The following is a 16,524-nucleotide window of genomic DNA, read 5'->3' on the forward strand; positions in this document are numbered from 1 at the left end:
TAAAATATTCAGAGGCCTTTAAAAGGACGCTGGCGTTGGTACAGCAGCGGTAGGAGGCAAGCCTGTCCGCTTTATTTACATGAAGTAGATATTTTGTGGCTGTTGTTATGGACTTAGTGATGTTTGTCTCTGCTCAATTTTCTCTTTGCAATGAAAAATTGTTGTGAGATGATTTCTAGTCTTAGCTGCTTTACATGACAGTATTATCAAGGATTCATCAAGAGGCCATCTGTCGAATTTATGAAAAAAATATGCAAAAACAAAACAGATGAAAAGGAAAGAGCAAGACAGACTGGGCCAGGGGAAGATAGATGTGGCAGCATGTGCCTCCGTGTGAAAATTACAACATTTAAATACTGAAGAATAAATTACTGTGCCGAGAAATTAGCGATGCTCTCCTGCTTTGGACGCTTCCCTTACCATAAGAGTACAATGAAATACATCACGTACCGCATCACCCTTTCCTCGGACTATTATTACATCCTAATGAAAAATTAGGCGAGGAGAGGCACACAAACCCCCAAATGGGAGGAATGAACACAAGCCAGCCCGTGTTTGCTCTAGTACCAAGCCATGAGACACAGCTCCAAAATGCACAGTCCATATGGAAATAAGAGCTCTCCCACCCCACCCCCCGCAAACCATTTATTAGAAAGTCAATAAAATAAATTACAGATTGTGTGAAAAACTAAGATAATATATATTAAAATGACAATGAGGCTGGCCAAGCTTACACCCAAATTAGACGGGCTGTAAAAACAATGTGTTTCAGAAAGAAAAGAGGAAAGACCAGAGAGGCGCCTGGGGATACCAATGACAGAGCTGTGGATGTCGCCCCCTCCAGGCCAGACAAAAAGCCACAGTTACCTACTCTTCACTTTTTCCTGGAGGACCTAGAACCATCTATGCCAGAGTTCTAGCCCAGAATAAAAAGGGAACAGCTCCATTTGAAATATCCTACTAGTGGCCCAAGCTCAACAGACCCCCCACCCCTAAAATGCAGTCCTCTCATTCCTCTCCACTGCACTCTTCCCTCCTGGACTTCGATACGTAGGGAAACAACTATTCCAGTGCCCTTAGATGCTCAACCATGTGGCTAGTAATGTCCTACAGTAAAACGCAACGAGCTCTCAATGGCATGGCAGCCTTCACCCTCACATAGCTCTCCAGAGACTGGTAAGGTCCTATAGAGCCAAGAACTAAGAGGGTGATAAGTCTGTAATGGAAAACCACGCGCAGTAATGATGTGAGCACTAGTATAAGTGCATTAATTAGCTGGGTTACCCTTCACACAAACCTGTGAGGCATTATCACTTAGGACTGCACTCTACTTTATAGGTGAGACAAGAGGAGCACAGAGAGATATATGTGCCCCGTCCACAATCAAATGGTGAGTACTAGAAACCTAGCTGCTACCCCCACAGCTCCCAACCTACCAAGCAAAAATTCCCACTGGGAAGGCAACCTTGTCTGCACTCCAACAGTTCCTTTACCAAGACATCTAAGAATAAGAACCTACTTTATGAAATGGCTAGTTATATCAGTCCTCAGACTCGTGTTCTTCTCCCCTTCTTTTTCTCCTCCCCTCACCCCAGTTTTCCCTCTTTGTAGAGAGAAGGGGTACCTGCTTGAATTCTCTTTCACGAAAACAACAGACATTGATAAAGATTCCTAAACATTTTTGAAAGTTTTATATTTTACATATTATTTTAAAATTATAACTGCATTGGCCACCTAACATGACCCAGTCCTTAACCCTAAGTAACTTCTATCTAAAATGATGCCTCAGCTAGAGACCAGGTCATAGGCTGACACACACACCCATACCCGCTGTTAACAGACTCTTTGTCTTGATAAGTCAAGATATCAGCAGAGTTGTAACCAGCTCAGACCAGCCCAGAGCCTCTCAGTGGACTTTAGTTCAGGAGACAGTGAAGCCATGCAGCTGCTACACTGCCGTCCTGCAGATATAAAAATGGGTTAGACACACAAAACAGTCACCGCTCATATTTTCCCAAACACTTCCCTCCCTATTCTCCTCCTCCTGCGATGTCACCAGACAAGGAGCCCAGTAGTCAGATATAGGCCATATACACAGCTCCTTATGAACAAACAGAGAGAGTTGCCTGGGATTGACCTCTATACAAGAACCCTTTGGTCACTGCCAGTTTTGTTGGTTTGTTTCTTTGCGTAAGAATGACTCTGTTCCTTTAGCCACCACTGGGCCTGTCCTTGCCTCAAAGGCCACTCAGAACACATGCGTGTGTGAGATGAAGTTAGTGGCCTGCATAGCTACTTCCTGCTCTTCCACTGTCCCATCCTTGCATTATTCACTTCTACCTCTGTGGAGAACCACATTTACTCATTACGTCAGAGGCCCGTACTTGGATAGGCTTTCTTCCAACTTCCAATTCAAAACAGTTACCAAAGACATCTTCCTTTCTGGAATGCCCAAGCATTTCCCACCTGCCAAGCCTGGCCTTCTCAGGTAAGTTCTGCCTGGCTGCATCCGTTGATGACGCTAGTCTGTGAAGTTTATTACATTCTACTGCTGTATATTGGTTTCTTTGCCTCACAGATTAGATTTTAAAGAACTGTTTAGACTTATGCGCTTATATATATATGCTTGTTAAGTTTAAGTAAACCCTTGATCGTGTTTTCAGTTTACCTAATCAACATTTGTGTTTTTAATTTATGCATCTCAGCCTTAGGTCACAGGCTTCTCATATATCATTTGAAAAGTGTCTAGGTTTGTACTGCTGCAGACATTGTCCATGATAGATACAGCATTCATGTAAGTGTGGCCATAACAGCAAGTTATTCAAATGTCCGCTACTTCAGAGGATGTAAGAAGAAGTACAAGCCTAGTACGTTCTAAGCCTAGTACGTTCTAAACCGAACTCTTAGTTTTTCACATCCAAAAACTATCTTTGTCCTGGCGCCCATTATCTCTAAAATGTCGCCATCACTCAATCGCCCAGTCTCTCATGAGTCAAGATTCCCAAGTTATCCTCACCCCACCGTCCCCACTCCCCCTCGCTGCTGGCTTGCTTGGGGCACTTATAAATTCCCTTATTCTACTTCGCCCTGTAAGATAAGGAGGACAATACTTCCTAGCTTTGGTTTCAGCCAAGTCTCTTTACGTTCTACACACAGAGCTTTTGCCTGAAGTAACAAAATGAGAAGTGGATGACTGCAACGGCAAGGACAGAAAATACCACTCTATCGAGGTGACGCTTTTCACTTGGGGGGATCTCAGAGTTTGAAGGGTGTGAGGGTATCTCCTCCCAGTGAGTGGAGATGAACTTGGACTAGCCCCAGGTTGCACTGTTGTCAGACTTGTCCTATTAATGGCACCATATTCTGTCCCTGTGGTGGTCTACAGTGGCCTGAGTGCCCCACCGCCGTCATCACCGCCATCACCACTGTCGCCACATCATTCCTGTTTTGGTCTGCACTGTGACATTACATTCAGCATCTCACACACACAGGCTGGTTAACATGGTCCAAAAAAGTCTTAGTGTATCAGTACTGAAAATTACCCCACTACCTCAGGTTTCAAGTGCCTGACGTGGAACCTACTCTACATGACTATGCCCCCAAAACCATATATATAAACCTGCAAGACTGATCTCCTTGTAGTCACCAAACACTGTGGAAGTTGCAGGGGTCCCATTCCCACCCTGGAGCACAGCAACCTCTCTGAATTGCTCTTTCACACTACAACATTTCCTTGAGAGGCTTGACACTCATCTAAGACCCAGGATTCATGTGTATTAAATGAGTCACTCAATGCCTGAAACTGCCCCACAGTAAAGGCCCAATCTAACATCAAGCCTACTCCACCCGGCCCTCTGACTTGGCTTAGGAAGAGAGGGCATGCTGGTTGGAATGCGCAGTTTGGTACAGGAGGTGAGAGGCAGATATACTGTGTGGCAGCCCCGGCCTCAGTTCATGCTCAAGTCCGCTCTGCTCATTTAAAAGCTATGCCCTTTGTGGAACAAATCTCTTCCGATCTATGCCTGCTCAGCACCTGAACAGGAGGCCGGGGATGCGCCGGTGTTATCTCAAATTACCACATACCAAATAAACAGGATGCATCCTTCGGTTGCACAAACAGAAAACATGTCAACAAACCCACAAATCATCAGAAGTATAAACGCCCGCACTCTTTCCAGCAAGCGATTTTTAATAAAGACTCCTCCACCTTTTTTTTTTTTTTTCCTTTTCAGACTAGCTCAATTACAATATCACTATCAGTTCGTATTACAGGTCAGAGATACGGAGCTTAATGTATGAGTGCCTCTTCTCTCTCCTAATAGCCTGTCATTCCTGGGATTTGAATGTCAGAATACAGCCTGCTGCGGTAATGCTAGTCGGCAGGCGATGATGAGAACGCTGGACGGCCGGCAAGGAGCGGTCCAGGTCCGCATCTTTGGAAGGTTACCGGAGAGAGCCTTTCACTCCACTCTGACCCTCCCTCTGATCCGACAGTGACACCTACAAAATGAACAGCTCTCCTGCTTAAATTGTTTAACTGTAGCCTGATCAGTTTTATTATCTTGCTAATCCAGATATCAGCGGTCTCATCAGAATGGGAGATATGCATAGCATGAATTATGTTGACACGGGGACCTTTTAATTTTTGCCAGCCATATTTCACTGCCCCAATCAGGGCCCAGCAGTCACTGGTGCTGCTCGCCTCCTGGGATGTCAGCAGACAGCGCTCCTGCACCAAATCATCAGGGAGCTGCACAGAGCCCTGGGCCTTGGCTATTATCATCTGCAGTGGCCATGCTCTCATTACCTCACAGGGCATGGGGCGGCATCTCTGGGCATCTCTGATGGTTTGTGACCTTGATGAGCTCTGGGGTACTGGTTCCCTTTTTCTCTCCTCTCAATAGACAAGTTAAAGCAGGTACATTTCCAATAAAAACAACATACTAAGTGGTCACCACAGAAAGAGTGAGCACTGCAGAGGGATTTAAGCAGCACGAGATAATTGAATGACTCTCTTGGAGTTTATGGAAACTTCAACAGCGAAGTTTGCTGCATGCAGTAAAACACACACACACACACACACACACACACACACACACACACACACACACACACCAAAAAAACCAAACAAACAAACAAAAAAAAAAACAAGCTGACCTCAGCCAGCTGCAATGGCCCACACATGTAATCCCAGCATTCAGGGACAACAAAGAGGCAGGTGGATCTCTGTGAATTCAAGGCCAGCCTGGTCTACAAAGCAACCCCAGGAAAGTCAAGGCTACACAGAGAAACTCTGTCTCAAAAAACAAACAAATGAACAAACAAAAACAGTTGGCCTCTGGGGAGGTGTGGAACATGAGCTCCTAAACCATAGGAGCAAATGCCCTTCCCTCCGCTGGCTTCATAACTCCCTAGCCAGCCAGCCGTATCCTTCTGCATCTCCATGCTGAGAGGACTCGGCCTCACTGCAGCCAGGCCCACATTGCAGTTGTTCCTGCTCTGGCACAGTGGCCAGGCTCCACTAGGCACTCAGGAAGTGCAGGTTCTATTCTTGACTCCAAGGCTGCTGTGCAACCTGTCAAGTGAACAGTGCACAGCATCTTCCTTACAGGAACCTATCAGGAGGAGCTGCTCCTCTGGTCTCAGAAACGACTCATCTGATGTCACCCAAGGCCATTTAACCTACTGTTTCATTCTCTGCAAGGACTGCTAGAAACCTCAGAGATGAATTTGCTTTTCCTTAAACTATTAAGCACAGAGGGGCTGCGGAGAGAGATGGACCAGCAAGAAAAAGCACTTTCTGCTCTTGTAGAAAACAGGAATTTGACTCCCGGCACCAACAGGAGGCTGCTCACAACTACCTGGAACTCTGGTTCAGAGGATTTCAAGGCCTCTTCCGGCCTCCCAGGATGCCTGCACTCCATGCATACACTCACACTGACACACATAACCTAAAATAGACATTTTAATTAAGTGTAGAATCATCGGGTGACCTGTCAATTTCATGGGTGCATACTCAAAGTACTGAGAGCAGAGGCTCAAGCAGATGTTCGCACAGTCGTCGTTTCACTGAATACAATATCCAAAAGCCACGGCTGGCCAAGTGTCCATCAGTGGATGGACGGTTGAAAACCATTTGGTACGAACCCACGATGGAATATTAGTGACCCTTGAAAAGGGATGGCAGTCCAATATATGCTACAATATGACTGAACTTTGAAGACTTTATGCCAAGAGAGACCGAAAGACAAAGATAACATAGACACTGTGTAATCCTACTGACGTGATTCGCAGAAGAAAGTGGAACGGTGGCTGCCAGAAGCTGAGAGGGGGAGGAAGGAGCATTGATTGTCAACAGGTGCAAGAGTGTCGGCTTTGACAGATGAAAGGCTCATGGACCTCGATGGTGACGTGATGGTTGCACACCAGCACAAGAGTGCCGCACACCTCTGTCCTTTTAACAACAAAATGATCAATTCCATGTTATACATATTTCATAGACATAAAATTTGTTATCATTGTAACTGAATGCTAACAAATGTAAAAATCTTGTGCAATGTGTACTATAATATATAATTACATCATTATTGGCTTTCTTTATTCTACTAGACTTACATTTTCCTCACTCGACTTTTTATATCCTGTATTGTCATATGTGTATTTATGAACTACCACTTTTTTACATAACAGCAAGGATTTGCATAGTGTATATACTCAGAATGGTGTGGCAAAGCCATCGAATTCTGTATTACAAGGAAATGTGATTCCGAAACCCGTTGGTGAACTGCAGCCTATTGGTGACACTGCCGTGAGCCTATCAGAGAGAGCTACTCCTCATTTCTCCTTGCGGGGGGCACTAGAGACTTTGCACACTGCTTTTCTGAGACTTTCCCCAGCCTTGGATCCCTTTATACCAAACTTCTTTCCACATCCCCTGGCCAGCCTTGTGGGGATGCTGCTTCTACATCTCCCTGGAGCCTGTGCTGGGAAGAACTCCTCACTGGTGTCATGTCCCTGACCTCTCCTGTCATCAAATACTAAAAGTTCTTAATAACTATTTTTGTTGGGTTTTGTTGTTGTTGTTGTTCAAGACAAGGTATCTCTGTGTAGCCATGGCTGTCCTGGACTCACTTTGTACACCGGGCTAGCCTCGAACTCACAGCGATCTTCCTGCCTCTGCCTCCCCAAGTGCTGGGATTAAAGGTGCGCACCACTGTGCCTGACTCTGTGTTCTTAACGCCTTTTAAACTTCACTATTGTTTTCCACGATGCTGCTCATAGTAGGTTGCTCTTCTTGCTCTCAGTAAACTAGAAGCATCTTAGCACAAATGAGCTTGTTTTATGTCCATCAAACCCCCAGCCTGAGCCGGTGCTCCATAGACTGTGCCGTGGGATTTACCATTATAGAGTCATCCCTCCGTATCCATGGCTTCTGAGCTTGTGAATTCATACAATCACATACAAAAGAAAAGGCCACAACCATAGCGAAGTTGTACAGGCTTTCCTTCTGGTCACTAGTTTAAAACATGGAAGTTTAATAGTTATTTCCATAGCATTTATGTTGTGTTGGGCAACATAACCTAGGAATTATTTTAAATACACCACAAATGTGCTTAGATTATATGTAAATACGGTGCCCCTTTTTATAAGAGACTTGAACATCCTTGAAGTTTGGCCCTTGGGCATGTTGGAACCAATCCCGGTGGATACCACAGCTCGAATGTATAGACTAAAATACAATCAGATCTCTACCTCAAAGAATGAAAGCTTCTTCTTCAGAACCCCTGAATCAAACCCACTTCAGACAGTGCTCACAAAACAGGAAGACCAGGCTGGGCACAGAGAGGAGGCTCGTGAGTGCCGTCATGAACTGAGAGGACACCGGGCTCTCTAGGCTGCAGTCTACATGTGGGAACCACTTTGGCTATGAGAATACAGCATCTAACTCCCACAGCCCACATCATCATAGGCCAGGCCATGTTTGCAAGAGAGAACCACATGAAAAGTATAATTAACATTTACAGAAATCCATCATTAACATTACTTTTAAACTCCCCAGAGTACATAAGACAGTGACAAAATGACGCTGTTCACCAACCTAAGAAACTGACATGAAGAGTCAATAACAAAACTCTTCTTCCAAGATAACGAGTTTCAAAGCCTCTGCGGATGACGTGGGCTAGCCATCAACTCTTTCCCAGTCCCCAGGAAGGGAAGGTATTTCAAATGGCTTCTCACCTTAACTAGACAGAGAGACACCGGGAATGAAGAGATCACAAAGAACAGCATGAGAGGTGAGGCCCAGGAAAGAAAGCAGAAATGCAGCTATCACCGGGCCCTGCCAGCTCAGCTCGCTTCACGTTGAAGCCTTGCATGCAATCAGGTTTACAGCAGGAGCTGTGCAAAAGCTGACGTCTTCCATTTTCTTATTTCTCCAAACCTAACAAAATGTCAAGAAATTTCAACCAAAGAATGGGCCACATGGCGGTAAAGCTTGTCATTTAATTTCTATTTTTCATGGGTGTTGGAGGACTAGTAAAGCAAAGACATTCATTCGAGACGAGGAAGAAGAAAACAGGGGGAATGGAGTGTGAGGTAAGGGGGTCCAGGAGGGGATCCAGGAGGGGACCCAGGGAGGCCCAGGGCAGCATCTCTTCCTTTGCAACTTTCACTGAGCCGCCCCCACCCCCACCCACATGCTCACTCTGTTCCTAGCAGCATCTTCATCAATTAAGATTCTCTGAGACTGGCAGGCTCGAAGATCAACAGCACCATCCACATACGCACTATCCCACTGGCACGGCCAACAAACTCGAATATTAAAGTAAAGCAACACACTCTGCCATGTCTCTTGTATACAGACAGCTGAAGCCGCAGCAAAGTTTGGCACCAAAAGGCCACGTCCCATATTTTCAGCCACCCACACGCCAAACCCTATAATAACTACAGGCTCTAGATGTAAGATTTTTCAGACACTCGCAGCAAAGGGAAACTAATAGTCATGTTTCTTCATGTGCTTCCTTTCCCAGCAGGGCAGTTTTTCAACTCGAGTAACTTGTGGATGTAGCAAAAGAGAACAAAAGGGTGCTTTGGAGATCTTTTCACCAGATGTCAAGTGGTGCCTTATTTATTTAAACAGAAAGCCCCACTTTGTACATTTGGTTCATTCTATGGTATGTGTTCTATAACAAGTATTTTTTTTTTAATCAGGAAAAAGCTGCCATGAGCGTGCTTAAGTTACAATAGGGCGTCGGGAATGTCTGTCAGCTGAGACTGAGCGTTGCTCTTTTTGCTTTGGGTTGGAATGTAAACTCCTTTCCCATCCATCTACCGTAGAGGAGATGGTACGGTAAAGGTTATTCCTAGGTTAATAAATAACTGCACAGGGTAAAGCTAGAAGCAAAGAGGCTCAGTCTTGCTGCGCTGTGTGAGGGAGGTTCCTAAGCCACCGAATATGCCCTCCTCGGTGAATGTCTGGGCTCCTGCAGTGTGAATGGGTCATCAGTGCCTACATTCTGAGCACTCACGCTGCACCTGCAGTTAGACAGGACAAAATGCCAACCTGAAACTTCCCTGGGTTTCTGCAAATATGCAGAATGTTGGGGGGGGGTTGGTTGTTGTTTTGTTTGTGTGTTTGTTTTGTTTTGTTGGCTTTGGGGCTTTTTTTTTTCTGCATCAGACAGGCCTTGACATCCTGCACTCTGCTTAACAGAGAATGTACTTTCAGGTCAGATCCATCGAGCACTTGCCCCACCTGTCAGAAATGAGTACCCGTTCCTATTGACAAGATAGAGGCAGTTGGACAGAGAAGACAGATTCACTTGGCTCGTGTTAGAAATAGACAAAGTGTTTCAGAGATAAGCAAACAGGGGCACAAATATTCCCAGATTATCAAGCCATCAACTTCAGGTTCTGTGGAGCACAGAGTACATGCCAGAAACACGGTGAATGAGCAGCATGCTGATAATTTGAACAAGCACAAGAGAAACTAGAGAATTCCATGGATACAAGATGCTTTTAACTACAGGATAATCTAAAATATAAATGAAAAGGGATTTAGGAGTGCCCTCAACAACTATGTGATAAGCTGGCCCATGGCTGAACTTGAATAGAGTCCCACTGAGTCACACTCCATGCCCCAATGGATGGCCCAACACACACGCACATATGGGCAGCAAAATTGGATTCAGTAACTAGTTTTCAAAGGACATAAAAATAGAAGGGGGAGTTAAAGGAAGAGCTGGTATGAGTAAATATGAATAAGATGTGCTATGTACACACACACACACACACACACACACATATATATATATTCCAAAAATATTTTCAAAAAGAGAAGTAGTATGTATCTGGAAGAAAAATGAAAAATAAATGGAGTTTAGAAAGAAAATGAAGTAGAAAAATAAGTTTGAAATATGAAACGATAATGATTAGATGCAACTTTAGGATTAAAGTTTCAATCTCAGCTAGCAAAAGCAAAAAGAACTGGGGATTGAGGAAAGAGATATGCAATTTAAGATTTCCCAAAACTGGCGCAAGATGCTCATTTTTACATTCAGGAGTACCAAAGAAAACAATATGAATTTATAACCCAATAATAGGGAAGTTGCCCAACTCTGGGAAAACACTAAGAGCCACCGACTTATATACGTGAAATGGCAAGATGAGTTTGCGGCCAGATCTTGAGAGCAGAGGCTGGAGGCTGAACTCATTCATACGAGAACAGCAAATGAGGAGGTGCATGTGAGGAGCTAATTGCTCATAAGTGTAGGCACCTGGTGCCCATTCTGAAAAGAAAAAGTACGTATCTGCACCATTCAAAAACAGGAAAAATGCTGATGGATTTTAGGTATGTCAGAAATGGAAATGTGAAAGGCAGAAAACCAAAACATTCCAGTAAAACTGTGGATAAAAAAATCTTCATTATTTCGAGATGTAGAATGGTTCTCGTGGCATTTATTTGTTTTGGGCTTTTTGTTTTGTTTTTATTAACTGGAATATATGCCTTCATAAGCATATATCTGGTACAATAGTGATCAAGGAACACAGAGATGTACAGTAACAAAGGTTACACTGTAGAACCCAGTGCTAAGTTAAAAGATGAAACTCAAGAGAACCATAAACTACATGGTTGTGTTTCCATGGAATTCAAAAACACATACAATGAATCAATACCTCATTAAAGCACACAAGTATAATGGGAAGATATAAAGAAATGCATTTAATGGAAACCAGAACTTTCTGGTGAGTGGTAGTCTCTGACTTTGTAAAAGCCAAGCATGATTAACAACAACAACACTCTGCAGGGGATGGGGACGGCATGTGCACACTCTCTACACCTTTTTTAAAGAACATATATTATGTACATAATACAATAATAAAGAGAACAACATATAATTCCCCTTTAAACTATCACAACCATTGATCACCCACCGCCAGTCAGTCAGTACAGCACTAACACATCGGCCTCATTCTCTGTATTTGGAGCATTTACAGCTTAACCATGATGTAGCTCTGTGCGTATCTCTTGACATAAGTTTTGTCTGAAGCGCTCTGGCTTCTCAGCTTTGGTCACTTAAAATTTAGAAGAAGGCAGGATGGCATCGCTGGCTCACCTAGGGTGAACCACCGCCAGCCGTTCCCTTGATGGTCCCCCTTACATCCTTAGCCCCAAACACCGTGCAGTTGAGCACAATTCTAGAGGAAGTTAGAAATAACTGTGGGCCAGTCAGATTAAAGAGAGCAAAGGGATTCACTTGTACATGAAAAATGACTGGCATTCCTCCAACAAGCTGTTGATAAAGACGCCACAAAGGGGCTAACAATGATAAATGGTGTCAAACTATGCCCTACCCTAAGCTGAGCCAGATTCCTAAATCCCAAAGTACGGATGGTCCCAGTGTTGAGAAACGGACAACTGGACAAATCTTCCATAGAGTGTATTCAGAGCTTAGACATGACATTGTCTCCCCAGCTGTGATGCACTGAGCTTTCGATTGGCTTGGCAGAAGTACTTGCATTCTGGTCATCAATCCCTCAATGGATTCATAGTATCTTGGCATTGTTGGCGTGCGTATAAGGTACAAGGCAGGGCCTATTTGGAAAAAGAAGGTTACTGGAGACATCCTTGGCAACTGGATTTTGACGTCCACCCCCATTTGTAGGCTTCCACGAGGTGAAGAGCCTCCTTCAGCGTATTTCCCTGCTGCTTTGATATTCTCCCAGTTGCATAAAACCAAGCAATCATGCCAAAATAAACCTTTCCTGCCTTAAGCTCTTTACACACGTACTCTGTCATAGCAAGTCTGACTAGCATGCCTGCTATATCCTACTCATGATGAACTAATCTTCTATGTCTCTGAATACTTATTGAAGCCAAAATTTCTCTATGAAAATTGACAGGATGGGGCAGGAATGCCAGAGGGCTAAAGTCTCATCCCACCATGAACATCTGTGTGGCCTTGGGACACATCTTAGAGCTACTCTAAGCATTAAATGAGCCTCAGTATTTAGGCACTGGGCACATAGTAGATGCTCCCCAAAAGGCAATTGTTCTCTGCAGGCATTGTCTACAGTAGCAAACAAACCCTTCTTTACTCCACGCTACCAAACATCTAAGGCACAGTTTGCCTCAGAGATTATTAAGAAAGATAATTTAAAGGGTACTTAAATACCTGGGCTTATTGTTATGACTGTTTTGTATCCAAAAAAAACCTGCTTCCTGTGCAGCAACTTAGAACAGCTGTATGCAACCACCTTACATTATCAGCAAAACACTTGTGAGAAAACAAGTGAAGGAATAAAAACCTTCCTGAAACAAGTGTGGCATCTTGGTCTAAAAACTACCTATTTCCTGTAAAGCTGTTTTAAAGACATTTGCGCTCTTTTGTTCTGATTTTGTGCTGTTAAATATAGATAGTATTTTGACAATCTTGGAATGAAGAACTGTTTTGTGTAACCTTATGTTGCTAAATATAGACTCTGTTGAAACAAAGAGCCATTTCCAGCCTGATGTAAAGAGCGTCCTCAGCACGTCAGCACCTCATGACTAGAAGACTTTGTATAGCCTTCGTAGAATATTAAATGACATGAAAATATTAATCCTTGCCCCCTAAGAGTTTATATTCATAGAGATTTTATTCATTTGGGAGAGAATAATTATCTCATTTTGAAAATAGTAGGCAGATGGCTTCATCCACTGGGTTTAGCTTCAAACAAACAAACAAAATTATTTTTGAGGTGTAGAAAAACTAAGAGAAACAGATAAAAACATGTCACGAGTTTTACATATACTCAGCTGTATGGAAACATTCAGTATTAGGTGTTAAATATGCATAATATTTACACATTTATCATGAGCTTACCATTGTTCTCTAGTTCCTGAAGATCTCATTGAACTCAGGAAGTGTTTTTTCCAATAGCTACAATAAGGTTTTTTGCTACACTAAAATTTTATCATTATTGGCTTGCCTGATGTTTACTAAACACCCACCATGTGCCCAACAAAATTCTAAGGAACAGAACAAAGGTTTGGTGGTGTAAATTCCCTGCCCATTAGTGAAAGCCAGTAAAGATGCGGAATCTGTAAATCTGAATTTAAAAAAAAATGAAAACAGTTTTGTCCATTGTTTTTACCTTACAAAGAAAAACAGAGACAATATTAGAATGCGCGCCAGACACACAGGGAAGACTGCAAGGTGAATCACATTGAGTCTCTATATAAACTGAGGGCCTCCCAAAAGCCCCACCCGCACTTCAACTCCTAAAACCAGGCACAAATAAAAGATCCTCCGGAGGAATCACCATACTTGATCTCGAGCTGTAATGTAGAGCAATACTAATTAAAACAGCATGATACTGGCATAGAAAATGGCTGGTTGATCAATGAAATTGAATTGAAGACCAGGAAATGAATCCACACACATATAAACACTTGATTTTTGACAAAGAAGCCACATCTAGTCAATGGAAAAAGGATAGCATCTTCAACAAATGGTGCTGGTCTAACTGGATGTCTACATGTAGAAAAATGCAAGTAGACCCATGTTTATCACCATGCACAAAACTCAAGTCCAAGTGGATTAAAGACCTCAACATAAAACCAGAGACACTAAATCAGTTAGAAGAAAAAGTAGGGAAGAGCCTGGGACTCATTGGCACAAGAGACAACTTCCTGAAGAGAACTCCAACAGCCCAGGCCTTAAGGTCAACAATTAATAAATGGGACCACATGAGGCTGAGATGCTTCTGTAAGGCAGAAAACACTGTCAGCAGAACAAAGTGACAGTCTACAGACTGGAAAAGATCTTCACCAACCCTACATCTGACAAAGCTCTAATATCCAAAATATATAAAGAGCTCAAGAAATTAAACACCACCAAACCAAATAATCCAATTAAAAAATGGGGCTCAGCAAATCCATTCGATGGAAAAAAGATAGCATCTTCAACAAATGGTGCTGGTCTAACTGGACGTCTATGTGTAAAAAAAATGCAACTGGACCCATATTTGTCACCTTGTATAAAACTCAAATCCAAGTGGATTAAAGACCTCAACATAAAACCAGAGACACTAAGTCACTTAGAAGAAAAAGTGGGGAAGAGCCTGGAACATATTGGCACAGGAGACAACTTCCTGAACAGAACACCAACAGCCCAGGCATTAATGTCAACAATTAATAAATAGGACCTCATGAGGCTGAGAAGCTTCTGTAAGGCAGGTGACACTGTCAAGAGAACAAAGTGACAGCCTACAGACTGGGAAAAGATCTTCACCAACCCTACATCTGACAAAGGTCTAATATCCAAAATATATAAAGAACTCAAGAAATTAAACACCACCAAACCTAATAACCCAATTGAGAAATGGGGCTTGGAACTTAACAGAGAATTCTCAACAGAGGAATATCAAATGGCTGAGAAACACTTACAGAAATGCTCAACCTCCTTAATCATCAGGGAAATGCAAATCAAAACAACTCTGAGATTCCATCTTACACCTATCAGAATGGCTAAATCAAAAATTCAAGCAACACCACATGCTGGCGAGGATGTGGGGAGAGAGGAACACTCCTTCATTGCTGGTGGGAATGCAAACTAGTACAACCACTTTGGAAATCTATCTGGTGCTATCTCAGAAAAATGGGAATAGGGTTTCCTCAAGACCCAGCTATTCGACTCCTTGGAATATACCCAGAAGATGCTCCAGCACACAACAAGAAAATTTGCTCAACCATGTTCATAGCAGCCTTATTCATAATAGCCAGAACATGGAAACAGCCTAAGTGTCCATCAGTAGAAGAATGGATAAAGAAACTGTGGTACATATACACTATGGAATACTACTCAGCTATTAAAAACAAGGAATTCCCGAAATTTGTAAATAAATGGATTGAGCTAGAAATGATCATAATGAGTGAGTTAACCCAGAAGCAGAAAGACTCAAATGGTATATACTCACTTATATCTGCATATTAGCCCAAGGGGCATGTCCCACGAAAGCCTTCACTTACCAGGAAACTGAGGCAGAGGGGAGGACATTCTAGTGGGACTCTAGATGAGAGAAGCATGGGAGAATGGCAAAGTAGAAGGATCCAGAGGGTCCTAGAAGCCTACAAGTAGAACATTATGATAGGCAGATTTGGGCCCAGGGGTCCCGTTCAAACTAAGGCACCAGCCAAGGACAATACAGGCGATAAACCTTAAACCCCTACCCAGATCTAGCCAATGGACAAAACATTCTCCACAGTAGAGTGGAGAGTGGGATATTACTTTCTCACATACTCTGGTGCCTCACCTTTGACCATGTCCCCTGGAGGGGGAGACCTGGTGACACTCAGAGGATGGACAGCAGGTTACCAAGAAGAGACTTGATACCCTATGATCATATAGAGGGGGAGGTAATCCCCCTCAGGAACAGTCATAGGGGAGGGGAGTAAGGGGAAAATGGGAGGGAGGGAAGAATGGGAGGATACAAAGGATGGGATAACCATTGAGAGGTAACAAGAATAAATTAATAAAGGAAAAAAAAAAAGAAAAAATCCAAAACCCAAAAAAAAAATGGGGCTCAGAATTAAACAGATAATTCTCAACAGAGGAATATCGAATGGCTGAGAAACACTTAAAGAAATGCTCAACATCCTTAGTCACCAGAGAAATGCAAATCAAAACAACTCTGAGATTCCATCTTATACCCATCAGAATGGCTAAGAGCAAAACCTCAAGTGATAGCACATTCTGGCAAGGATGTGGAGAAAGGGGAACACTCCTTCATTGCTGGTGGGAGTGCAAAGCTGGACTTCAACAACAACAGAAACAACAGAAAACAAACAAACGCATGTAAGCTGAACAACTCTCTACTCAATGACTACTGTGTCAGGGAGGAAATAAAGAAAAAAAATTAAACATTTCTTGAATTCAATGAAAAATTAAGGCACCACATACCCAAACTTATGGGACACAATGAAACCAGTGATAAGAGGAAAGTTCACAGCACTACATAACTTCATAAAGAAATTGGCAAGAT

The 16,524-nt window shown here is 43.0% G+C and overlaps 1 long non-coding RNA gene across 1 annotated transcript in view; it reads right to left on the reverse strand.

Annotated features, from left to right (window-relative positions):
- Positions 1 to 16,524, reverse strand: part of LOC311604496 — a 41,060-nt gene that overhangs the window by 15,952 nt on the left and 8,584 nt on the right. The window contains exon 2 of the long non-coding RNA XR_014781520.1: positions 1,828 to 1,961. This is a non-coding gene — a long non-coding RNA (uncharacterized lncRNA). The remainder of the gene's footprint in view (positions 1 to 1,827; positions 1,962 to 16,524) is intronic.

The sequence above is a fragment of the Acomys minous genome (assembly GCF_964271855.1).
Source record: "Acomys minous genome assembly, chromosome: 9".
NCBI classification, from domain to species: domain Eukaryota; kingdom Metazoa; phylum Chordata; class Mammalia; order Rodentia; family Muridae; genus Acomys; species Acomys minous.